At 47.0% G+C, this 13,045-nt stretch overlaps 1 protein-coding gene across 2 annotated transcripts in view; it reads right to left on the reverse strand.

Moving 5' to 3' along the window:
- The window catches only part of Tmem108 (transmembrane protein 108), a 275,455-nt gene extending 263,296 nt beyond the window's left edge, over positions 1-12,159 (reverse strand). For both annotated transcript variants that reach the window (XM_057766265.1, XM_057766262.1), the window contains exons 1-2: positions 12,039-12,159; positions 3,470-3,582 (exon numbers count right to left, since the gene is read on the reverse strand). The gene's annotated coding sequence lies outside the window, so the exon portion shown is untranslated. The remainder of the gene's footprint in view (positions 1-3,469; positions 3,583-12,038) is intronic.
- Between the last annotated feature and the right edge of the window lie 886 nt (positions 12,160-13,045).

A 13,045-nucleotide genomic window follows, 5' to 3' on the forward strand; every position in this document is an offset into this window, starting at 1 on the left:
CGTAGCAGACAAATGTAACATGGATAAAAAATTCAGCAAGACTCACGTCTTATTGGGATAGAGCCATTCTAAAAGAGTTCTGTTCTGCATGAATTGATATATTTTTATAACAAGAGTACGTGGTCACTACAAATGCGACTCGCTAATACTGGGAGCCTTAGGATCTAAAGCAGTCGTGGCCAGTAGAATGTTCTCCAGTGATGGGCATGTTCTATCTCTACTATCTATGACAGCGGACAGAAACCAAGGGTGACTATAGGGCACCTGAGATATAATCTAAACAATTTACATAGTCACACATGGCTAGTGACTGCTACTGGGGCAAAGTTTAGACCACTCTGGGAAGATGACACAAATCTTCTCTGTGCTCATCAGAAAATCCTGTCTATTCTGAGAGCTTAGACAAATATTTTCTCTATGCCTTCCCCACCACAGAAACGAAGATGCCATGTAAGACCCATGACACATGACAAGCCATGCAAAAGAACAAGGATTCTCCAGGTGTCACCTTGGGGCCTTGTTAAGCCAGATCACGAGGTCCACTCTGAGAGATCTGGAGCAGAAAATAACAGGAAACCAGGCAATCCTGATGACTGGCCTGGAGACAGAATTCTAGCAGGAGCGCTAGAAAAATATCAGCCTCCAACACATGCCTACTCCTACCAAGATAAGCATTGCCCTGCCACCTCTCTTTTCATGCAAGAGCCTCATTCTTCAAGGTACTCCTACTCTCTTCCAGGCATTCTTACACACACGCATGCATGCATGCACGCACGCACACACACACCCCAGAAGCCAAAGACACCAGACTGTCTACAGTGGCCTCCCACACATTAGATCCAAGGGAAATAGCAGGGGCAAATCTTTCATGAACCCGAAACACAGCACAGAAGAACTCAAAAGACGCTCACAGCTTCTATCCATCCCTGCAGTGGCCGTGTCCTCTAGCAGAACTGAGGCTCTTTGCTAAAATAGTGCAGTTTATTTCATATTAGTTCAGAAGTCTAACCTCCTTTTACTGTTCCAAGATACAACACTGGAAAATGTCAAAGAACATGTATCATGAAACCATGTTATTTATCACCCCGAGGATGTACAGTGAAGAAGCCTGTTTTCAATATCCCATACTCTCTCTCAGTCTGTATGTATGTCTGTCTGTCTGCCTCTCTCTCTTTTATTTTCAAGGCAGGGTTTCTCTGCATACTCTCAAAGGGCAAAAAAGGAAAGAAATACAAAAGTTCTATAATAATCATGAGTTTCTCTAAGCAGTCTATCTTTATATGACTTGCAAAAATTGGTCTGGATTGTCAGTCATGAGGGAGGAAATTTTTATTTTGGTGGTTTCTTCTCTATGTCCTTTGGTCTAATTATACTTGGGTCATTTTAACACTAAGAAATCACCCTGTCAGATGCAATTTCCATGACTACTCTGGAATGGCCATCTTTTTGCCTCATGCCCGCTGCTGGTCCTTAACTTTGCCAAGGAAAAGCTTTCAAGCAGAATATATTGCTGCAGTGAATAAGAGCACATCTTCCAGTGAACTCAGAGTCTAGGACTGCACATTGCTGTGCGTACTGCTAACTTCGCCATTCTTTAACTCCCATTGTTCCCCTCTTATTTACATCATGAGGATCAGGAGGGATTCTTGGGCCCTAAGGATCTGTGGGAGACAGTTATCATTTGATATTTACAGAAACCCTCAACAACCACACAGTACTAGCTACCTTGCTTCCTCGGGCTGAGTTGCTATGATAAACCTATTTTATAGGGAGGGAAACTGGGAGGAAAAAAGGAATTAGGTAAATTAAAACACAGCCCTAGAGAAATACAGAACAAGATTAAATCACTGTATCCCTTCAGCTGTGACAAACAGTTAACAATACCCATAGACCTTTTTGATGGTCATGGTTGCTTGGGGAGCTACTGGCATTTAGTGGGCAGAGGCTAAGGGCAAGGGCACACTATCCATCCTACAATGCACAGTGCAGCCCACACAAAACCTCTCTCATTGAAACCAGTGCTGCCTAGTACACTGGTAACTCACATCACTTTCTTTGGCCCCTTATCAATGGTTAAAGAATGATCGCCTCCACAAATTGACCCTTCTACAACATTTACACAGGAACATGCTGGTCAATTGCTAATTTTTTTGATGTAAAATACTTCTTAGATACATTTAAAACAGAGGTTACGTGGGAGCCACAGATAAAAAGGAGACTAGCCCCATGCTAAGCAAAATTCTTTTAGGGACAAAATTTAACAAGGAATGCTCCTCTCATGAGGAACCCCCAGGCCCTGGGCTGAGGTCGGTGCCAGTTGGCCACCTGGACCCTTCGATAGATGGCCTCCTCCCAGCTGCATCTCCCCACTTCGTCCCTAAGCATGTGCGTCACTCGAGAGCAGCAATGAGGCACGCTGACGGGAATCTCCAGGGATCTGCAGCCCTTAATCATCTGATTGTTCAGTAAATCGTACTCACTAATGAGCCCCATGAGGCACGGAGGTACAGGCAGCGTCTCCGGGTGCCCTCCGTCTAGGAAGGCCTCATGACATTGACCCCATTGGCTAAAAACAGTCCTCCCTCCAGGTTAAAAGCTGAAAAAAAAAAAAATCACGCCACCGCTCCTGTCCCTTTCAAACCATTCTCCGCTCTGCTTGGAATAGTATTGGTCACGCTTTCTTCTTCAAGGCGTCTGGTTTTTGTTCAAGTGCGGAAGTTGAAGAGCATAGAAAAGTAGCATTCCTCCCTGGACCCCCACCTAGATCCAGAAGGGCTCACCAAACACTATGTCCTACTAGTCTTGACATTTTTGTCACACCACACACAAACACACACACACACACACACACAAACCCTCCAAACCAGGTTTGGTTACCAAGTCCCCAGCAGTCACATGCAATGTACCAGCAACCACAGACAGCTGCATGGCTGTGTATGCAGCCTTCAGAGATACCAGATGGAAAACTATGGCATGGGCAGAATGCTGGGCTTTAAGCTGCTATGGGCCACCACACCTGGGACTTTACTGCTGACCAGCTATTTCCTTCATGAACAGAGAGATCATGAAGGAGAAGTGCAGTGAAGGATTCATGCAGGAGGAGTGTGGTGGGCAGGAACATCTGACTAAACTATTAGCAACATGGTATGGCTTGAGGAAAAAGAGCAGTCTCAATTCCTCCCTCTGCCCTGCTCTTCGGGAAGCCTCAACAAGCCTGCCTGTTCAAATCACACCCCATACAAACGCACTCAACAACCCTATGTAGCGATATCTCCATGCACAGAACTCAGCCCACCCCTTGGTAACCATTTTTCTTATTTGTTGGTTTGAGTCCATGATTTGAATAAGGAAAGCTTTAGAAGCCTTTCAGAGACAGAGCATCCCATTTGCACTGACTCCAAGGGGCTGGCGAGACAAGAGCATCTATGATTCAGCAAAGCCAGCAAAACAGAGAATGCATTTGCCTTACCCTGGAGGAGAGGGTGTGGAAGCCTTCAAACGCTCTTACATCCTCGCAACCCATCAGATCCGCTGCTTTTCACCCCACACTCACTTCTGCATGCTGGACCACAGCCAAGCAATCTGCCAAAGACAAAAATGAATGAATACAAAGGGCCAATTTATCTACAACTTCATCTCCAAAGCCATTGTTCAAATGAATATGTTAAAAATGAACTTCATGCTGAACACACAGACCCCGACCTCTGAAACAGTTCATGGTCAACCCAGGAGGTTCTCTTATACATCCTAGACAGGTGGAAACTCAAGAGGGATGGGATTGATGTAGAAACCAAAATACTCAGGCTACGGCGAGTCCTACATCTTTACGATATAATCTCCAGGGTTCTCTCCACTCCGGTGAGCAACGGATGCAAAATAGCATGAAGGATTTGCAAAGACATTTGAACACACAGGCATATGGGTACAAATACACATCCTAACACTGCCCCCGACCCTGCAAGTGGTAAGCACGTTTCTGCTTTTGCTCAATTTCTGTTGGCTGCTCCAAGTCATACAGTCAAACCCCATGGGCTGGGCAGTGAGGTCTCTTGGGTAAGGTTCACTCCAGTCTCATTAAGGCAGCATTAGGCTTAGAATATGGTTAGACTTAGGACACTCTTGGTTGATGCTATCGCAGTGACCTTGACCTACTTACAACTCTGGCTCTCAGTTCCCTCTTCTGGAAAACATCACAGCCTCCTTCCCAGGGCCTATCCCAGACACCACATGAAAGGAAGCATCACTTTTCAGAGTGCCCTGGTGCTTCACGTCATTGGGGCGTCTTGATAAGATGTAGGTTCTGACTTCAAAGGTCATGGGTAAGGCCTGACATTCTCCAGCTCTAGCATGCCCTAGGGTGGTGGTTCTCAGTCCTTCCTCAGGCGGCTTCACCGCTGCAACTTTGCTACTGCTATGAACCGTTACATGAATAACTGATATGCAGGATATCTGCTGTGTGACCCCGTGCAAGGGTCATCCCATCCTCCAAAGGGTTGGTGACCCACAGTTTGAGAACTACTCTCCTAGGGGGTCCTGACGCTTCTGTTCATGGGCCACTCTGTGATTAGAAAAGAGATATGAAAACAGAAAATATCTGGCAAGCTTTGTAAACGAAGTGGTTTTCACACAGAAGGAAATTTTATGTCAGCACTGTTTGCAGCATTATAAAGAGCTACTTAGTCTGGATCTCGGGTACAGTTCTACAGAGTCACACTCTTAGAAAAAGACTATAACCTAAGGGGCTACTGTTCCTTTTCCTTTTTTGAAACAAATGCAGGGAGGTGATGGGTGCCCCCTTTCCCCACCAAATCTCATAACAACTTAGTAGCATGAATTTGACCTTGGAAGCAACAATTTGACTTTGTTCTCTAGTCTATGAGTTTGCTCCATAAACCAAGAAGGAAAAAATATTTATTCTTCTACTAAAGCAAAAACAAAAGTCATGTTACCTCATGGCCAAAAATGCAGCAGAAAGTGGCATCTACCAGTATGGGCCATTGCAGAATAAAGGGTGAGCAAGATGTCACAGGACACAGAACCCGAGGTTTGTCAAGCAATATTCTCCACAACAAAGTTACTTTTCATGTGTCCAAAGTGGGAATGGAGCACAAAGTCATGTCTACACAGCTTCTGGTATCAAGGAGTTTTATTTCTAACCCATAAAAATTCCAAGTAACTCCTATTTAAAGCAAGTATTTGGGGTTGTAAATAGTTAGGGGAGATACAATAATTAGCCACAGTGCATCTTGGGTAATTAGTGATATCTTAGACGTTCTACCATCTAAGCTGTTTTACACCTCGAGGACCCTGGTGAACCTAGGAGCTGGGAGTACAATTCAGAGTAAACACGTGCAGCCAGATGTAGCCGCTCACAGATGAAAGGAACGGGAGTCTAACCCTCACGTCACTCTCTCATAGACTGGGAAGGGGCCCATGAGGCCCCGCCCCCCTGAGGATTTATAGGCAGTTGAGGATCGCTAGAGGTGAGGGACTCATGAGGTCCCATCCCTCCCTGAGGATCTCTAGGCAGTTGCTGGAAAGGGAGACTTTTTTTTCAGTAGCGTAGCTGTGGGTAAGTTTCTCGTGCTCCTGAGATTACAGTCTCATGGATGCTCCTTTAAATAACCCTAATTAAACATGTGCACCCCCACAGCCATCACACAAAAACATAAGCACGTGCACACCCCCACCCATCACACAGAAAACATGATAGACATGTCAGTGCACACCCCCAGCCCCCACCCATCACACAGAAAACATAAACATGTCAGTGCACACCCCCACCCCCACCCATCACATAGAAAACATGACACCAGAAGCTAAGGATGAGCTGGGCAGAGGAGAGGGGTGAGATCATCAGGAGCCTAAGAGAAAAGAGACGGTAATAGCAGGGCAAATATGATCAAAATACATATACATACGAGAATACTGTAATAAAATCCATGACGTACACTTAATATATGCTAATAAGAACTTAAAAATTCTTCATGTCATAAATCAGGAAGGCAATGAATATGTGGAGCTCAAATTGGATAATGAGAGCTGGGTGTCCCCCTTGGTACGCACGTCACTGCCAATAAAGCGGAATGAACTTGAAAGCATTCTGGTGGAAGCAGGAGGGCACGGAGAAAGTCGATACGTGCGCACCCATTATTAAGGCGGGGAAAATGGTCTTCTTGGCCTCTTCATTTGGGGCGGGATGTTAATAAAGGTACGCTGTCCCTAAGGTTCACAGCTTAATGTCTGCACGCCCTGCCCAGCTTTCGCCTACCACTGCGTTAGCCTATCAATTAGAATTCTACCTTTGGGGCTGGGGAAATGGCTTAGACGATGAAGTGAGTTCAACCCTCAGAAACCAAGCTGGGTATGGCGGTGTACATGCACAATAACACAGTGAAGCGGGAGGCGGGGGACAGACACACAGAGACAGTCAGATCTCTGGGGCTCACTTTCCAGCCAGCCTAGCAAATAGCAAAATCTTAGAACTCCAGGCCAATGAGAGATTGTCTAAAAAAAAAAAAAAAGTAGCTCCTAAGAAATGATAGCCCAACCTGCTCCCTGGCCTCTGGGCACTTGTGTGTGTGTGTCTCTGTGTATGTGTGTGTGTACATATGCATGCATACACACAAAGTCTCCCATTTAAAGCCTGGCATAGTGATGCACACACACACACACACGACATCAGCATTTGGGGGGCAAAGGCAGAAGAATCAAAACTTCAAGGACACACTGGCTACGCGGGAAGTTCCAGATGGCCTGGGCTACCTGAGACCCTGCCCCAATTGACCAGGGTGAAAATTCCCCAGCGCTGGTGGCTCACACCTTTAACCCAGCTCTAAGAAGGTAGGGACTGGAAGTGATATGGCTGGGCAGGGACAGGAGCTCAGGATTCAGTCTGATGTTTCCTAGAACGGCATTCAGTCTAAGGATTCAGGTGGACAGGATACCCATTCAGTCTGAGGAAATCGTAGAGGTAAGAACTAGTAGTTGGCTGCTCTGCTTCTCTGATCTTTCAGCGTTTACCCCAATATCTGACTCCGAGTCTTTTATTATTATTAAGACCAGTTAGGATTTGTGTAATATTTCCTTTTTGTCAGTTTTCCAGAAACTACTCTAGACAGTCAAATTCTTATGATACCTTTGTGCCATGGATCCGTTTGGTTTTGTTGAAGCCTAAAGCCCTCTTCTCAGAATATGCTAAAAGGAGCTAGATAAATGACTGGTGAGGACTTAAGTTCAAGTCCCTAGCATGAACACTAAAAATTATACACAGGTGTGCTGGCACGTGCCTCTAGTCCTGCCACTGGGGTGGCAGAGTCAGAGAGATTTCTAGGGCTCGTTGCCCAAGACACCCAAATCAGTTATCTCCAGGCTCAGTGAGTGACTGTCTCATAAACTAAGGTGGATAGTCCACTCCTGGCCTCCACACTCACACACATACCCTGACCCAGCTCTGTAGACACACACACACCAAAAAAAAAAAAAAAAAAAAAAACAAAGACATTAATTTATAGAGGCAAATTATGCTCTTTTATCCACAAAGACTTGGGAGACCATGGACTCAATTTAAGGACCTCATACTGTACAAAAACTATTCTAGAATGATAAAAGGTTTTCTTACCACGCACCACACCCCGTGTCTGCACTCTGTGCGCTGGCACCCAGTTCATGAGCTTCGGGCAAGGGAGCTGGAGGTTAAAATACACAGACACACACAGAGAGACAGCGACACGGGTCATCCTTGAATTCCCCAAGAATGCCCCTTTATTGTGTTCAGGGGCAGATTATATAGAGATAGCCATGCCCCAGTCAAACCCACCAGAAACCACTCTCCTGCCATCAGGAACTCCTGAAGGTCTCGTGCTTAGAGCAGCTGTAGGCACTCAGATCAGGGGATTACAAGAAATTCAGGATCTGGGGTCTCACTGCTCCCAACATTTTCTTACAGAAAACAGTATTGCAAAAAAGTTAAGATAAAGCACCAAAGACGTACAAGAAAAAGTCCAACTCAGGGTCAGCCAGAGAAAAAAGAAAAAGCTAAAAAGAAAAGCCCATGGCAAAAGCTACTTATGCTGTGACTTTAATCCCACATCAAGGAATTCCTCAGATAACTTCCCTGGCCAGGCCCTGTAGACACAGCACTTTCTGTGTCCTAAGTATGGGTTCTTCCACCTCTGAACCTTAGGACCTGATGGAAGCACCCCAGAGCCTACAGGAGAGGAAGAGCGCTAGCAAAGTGCCCTCTTGTCTTAACTTCAGAACACAAACACACCAGCATTGACATGAACATTGTCTGGAGGCTTCAGAGAGACCTCATGGGAAGCACCTAGGCAAAGAACTTCATACTTGGAAAGATACTTAAGTTGCATTCACTTGACAAACCCAGTAAACACAAGAAAAATAATAGCCAGAAAGATATATCGATTTATTGCCAAAAAATGAGGCAGTGCCAATGATTTGTGACTATAGCTATCTCCTGCCAATGGGATTTTAGCGTTTGCCACTGATATGGGGGTAGGAACTCAATAAAATAGCTTATCAGTTCACTGGAAGAGACAGAAATAAACCCAAAACAAGCTTAGCTAAAGAGTGTCAGCAGAACAGAGAGAGGTGACTGGGGTGATAACCCCCAGAGGCAATGTCCTACAGCTTGGGCAGGATCAGAGAGAAAACCTTCCCCTACGCTGTGACTTCTCCATTGCTGGCTAGCGCGCCAACTTCCCTTGCATTTAGTGTGCACAAAACCCACCTCAGAAAGTAGTCTGCAACAAAGAACAAAGTAGTTATTTCAAAACTGGAGGATAGATGAATGAACTCCAGTTAAAAGTATTGTTTTTTTGTAATGTTCAAATTTTGAGAAGACTTGAAGGTCAAATGTAGCTAAGACAAACTACAAACACCTGTCAGAAAATTTTCAAGTCTTAAATGGATTTAAATCATTTGACCTACCTTTTGTGGGCAGTCTTGGGATATTGGCTTAACATTATTTTCACGAAAACTCTCCCTGCTACCTTCAGGACATGTATTACTGACTACAGACTGGGTTTAAAATCATGCACACTTCACAGAGTCATTCTTGTGTGGAGACTAGCTCTGCATGCAAATAATTAAAACTGAAGACTTGGAATGAACATCAACTCATAACCTCAACGTCATGCCAGCAGGGTGTATACCAAGAGCTCTTAAACTTAGACTGCCCTGCTTGTCCATTTTCGGCCCCAGAATCAGAACACCCACAACCCCCCCCCCCCCACACCACCACCACCACCCAGAGAGAGAATAAATCCTCACCCACCCCATTATTCCTGTATTATATAAACACTTAAGTGTTCATATTTAACCTGGGAGCTAACAGCCTATCCAAAATCTACACAAAATCTACGCTGCTGCCGACAGCTCCAAAAATCATCTTCTTCATAAATTCCCAGAGGCAATAGCGCCATCTACTGGTAGCCAGGGCACAACTTGTTTGAGGGAAACCTGTAGGTGACATGAGCTAAGGACTGGAAAGACAGGCATCCTAGACTTGTGTCTTAGTGGGGCTCTTTTCTACAGCACATTACAGGGATAACTGACAGTCTGAGAACCATAACCTCACCAGGAACTTCTGTTACATGATCCAGAGGTCCTCTGGAAGTCATGCAAAGGCCAGCCAGGCTAGACAATAATGCAAACATCGCAGCAGAGCCTGGCTGAATTCAAACATTTCAGGCTCTCCTTTGCCCCAGTGGATGGGCCCACCCAGCCCCCCTTGGAAGCCAACTTTACCCTACAGTGTGCACCCTAAGGAGCTCTCCCAGGCACCGCGAGGGTGAAGGCTCTATATTTACACAACGTGACACAGATCCTTCTCAAAGAGCATGGCTGCTTAGGCATGCAGGTTTGACTATAATCTATCTCCTTAGTTCTTCATCCCCCTTGTCTGTGACCCAGCGGACAGAGGCAACAGAAGGAAAATGATTTTGTGGCTATCTTGAAAGCAGAACCAGGGGCTTTTATTGAATTGGAGGACAAAGACCCAGTCCTACAGGTCAGAGAGGTGCCCTGGTTCCCTCAAGTTGAACCATGCCCGTCAATTTTTCTGTTGGCCCTTTAGATCCTAACCAGTTTTTTTCAGCCTCCTTGACACAGCTGATCCCACTTCCACCTGTTAAACAACCAACCATGACCTCTGAGTATCTTAGCCACTGAGCCATTTCTCCAGCTCTTCTGTGTATCTTACATGTATCTTACATGGGGAGGGGTCATTCTTCCCTCTAAAAAAATAAACATGAATGCTTTCCACAAAGCATGCCACCACTTTCATCCTCAGCGTTCCTTTTCCTTCCCCACCACACATCAGTTTCTATTTTGTAAGTTATTCCCATGAATTCGCTGTATTTCAGACTATTAGCCAAGAACCATCATTGCACTCTACGAGGGTCAGCTGTGCCTCACAGCAGACTCTTATTTTCATCCCTGGAAACCACCAGAAGTTTACTTGGTGCTGCTAACAACCCTGCATTTGATTTCTCTAGTCTAGTGAATGAAAGGGGAGCCTTCTCAAAAAAAAAAAAAAAAGTTTAACTTGTTTAGTAAATTGAAATTTCAGCAAGTAAATTAATTGAATCTTGTGGAATTCAGTAAATTAAAATGAGTATTTGGTGACACAAGGTATGGTCGTTTTTAGCTGTCTAACAGAAAAACAGCTTCACGTGGGGAAGGAAGGGTTTACAGCAGTATCAGAACGTCTCCAGACAGGCAGGTAAGTTCTGAATGGGTTCCCGAGTAACACAGTAAGTTCTGAAAGGGTTACACGGAAACTCGGGAGCACAGGAAAATCTTGCTGGCAATTAGTTGGACCATTTTCACGACACCAGGTGCATCAAACTAGTTAACCAGTGGGAAACTCAAGGGATCTTTTAAGTTTAACCATAAGATGTCCTGCCTGTCGTTGCTGCTATGTCTGGAGAGATGCTGACGCCTTAACCACCACGTTAAGCTCCTGGACACGCCCTCTCTCTTCCAAAGGATTCAGCAGAGAACCACCCCCCCCGCCCCCATATCTCTTCGGGCAGCCAATTTTTTTTTTTAACATACACTTTTTCAAGGAATTAGAAAGTGTACCTTAGACCCTACCTACTTCACACTTCTTGCACTGTCCTCCCGACAGGCTGAAATAAGTACCCTCTTGAACAGCCCTAGAAAGTCACAGAACCCACCCCCGACCCCCGCTTCTTGAATCTTCTTGAAGAAGCCTCTCAGTGCGCTGTCTGGTCTGCAGTTCACTGCAGGCAATTCCCTCACCATTCCCCAGTCATCAGTTACACAGTCTCTGGAAACCCTTTTTTTTTGTGTGTGTGTGTGACCTGCTCTACCCAATTGCTTTAAAGAAAAAAAGAATAAGCTTTTTAACGCATCTCTAGATTCTCTCCACGGGCTCCGCGCGTTGGGTTTCGGTGAAAGTCTGGGGTGAGGGCAGATGTGAGGTCCAGCGGACAGACAGGGTACCCTTCCCAGGGCACCCTTCCTGGGGCAGCACGGGCTCTGTCCCCCGGCGATGCCCGCGCCCGCATCAAGGCAGAATGATCATCAGATGCGCTAGGAATTTCGCTTCGCTCGCAGCCACCGGATTAGTTCGAGTCTCAAGGGCTCGAACCAAAGTGACACTACGTTTTCCCCATTTCGTTCTCCCACGCGACAGGTCCCCGCTGCATAGAAGCCACCTTCTTCCCAGCCCGGGTCCAGCTCCTGTGGCATCCCCGCGGCGCCTCCCGCGCCCTTCCCTTGGGGAGGGGACCGGTGGCAGCATCCCTCCGGGGCGGGAAACAAAGGCGGAGGCAAGGTGGCCAGGTGGGCAAGCCTTCTCCGGTACAGCCGCGGGGAGGATGGGGAAATGTATCAGAGGGTGGGAAAAGGGAAACCGAGGCACCGAGGCTGGCGAATGAATTTGCCCTGCATCCTCCCCAATGCAAGGCTCCCGAGGCTGGCGAATCCCCGAGCCATCCCCCGCCGCTCCCTAGGACCCGCCATCCGAGGGACCGTCCCGCTCCGCTCACCTCGGGAGAAGCGCTCCCGCTCCCTCCGACGGCTCCGGAGAAAGCCCCGCCGCTCGCGCACGCGCACTCGCGCTCTCGCGCCTTCGCCCCTCCGGCCCCCGCGGGCGCCCCTCCGACCGGGCTCTGGCCCGCCCCGGCCCTGTCCGTCAGCGTCCGCAAGAACCAATCCTGTCGCGTGGAAGGCCCAGCACTGGTCACGTGGGCTCACAAGCCAATCACCAAATTGCCCTCGGCAAGCGCCTGGCTCCGATGTCCCCGGGGGTTCGGTTGCTACCGAGCAGAGTGGGTGCGAAGCGGGCACAAAGGGCTGAGCCCCTTATTTCCGCGGATGAGTGGCGTCCAGTTGATCAATGCCTACATCGATTGATATCTCAGATCCAAGTTTAAATAAGAATCACCTGGAAGTCTTGTTAAAGTCTGGGGTGGAGCCTTGAGAGCCTGCATTTCTAACAAGCCGCTAAGTGGTGAGGAAGCTTCTCTTGGTCCAAGGCCATGCTTTTAAGGAGCACTGTCAAAAAAACCCCTGCTCGATTTGTTGACAAGTTTCACGACTTTTCTTGTTCTTCAGTGATGAAGAGCATCCAGAGGACTGCCTCGACATGGGGTGATCTGATGAGGCCTCTGGCTTGGGCAGCTAAGGAAAGGCTATGGAGTGGCCAGGTGGACCAACTTCGTGTGCTTGGAACAGACAAGCAGAGTCAGATGAGTCCACTAGCCCTGCCTCCGCAGTGAAGAGCTGGGCAAGTGTGCCTTGAAACTTGATCAGATAAGAGAGGAACCATCTAAGTGGTCCCAGCCTTGTGGAATCTCAACAGCCTGTCTTAGGACTCCACGGGGAAACTCAGAAGCACGTTTTAAAGGGAGGGAAATAGAACTAACGCTTCGGGCAATTCAGCCATAAACCACGGAGCTTGGATTGTCATTTCCCTTGAGGGTTTTTAAAGTTACCCAAATACCCCTCTGTCCCCATGTCAAATACCCAATGCCTCTGCTATCTCAGGTTTGAC

The sequence above is a fragment of the Chionomys nivalis genome, chromosome 4 (genome assembly GCF_950005125.1).
Source record: "Chionomys nivalis chromosome 4, mChiNiv1.1, whole genome shotgun sequence".
Classification (NCBI taxonomy): domain Eukaryota; kingdom Metazoa; phylum Chordata; class Mammalia; order Rodentia; family Cricetidae; genus Chionomys; species Chionomys nivalis.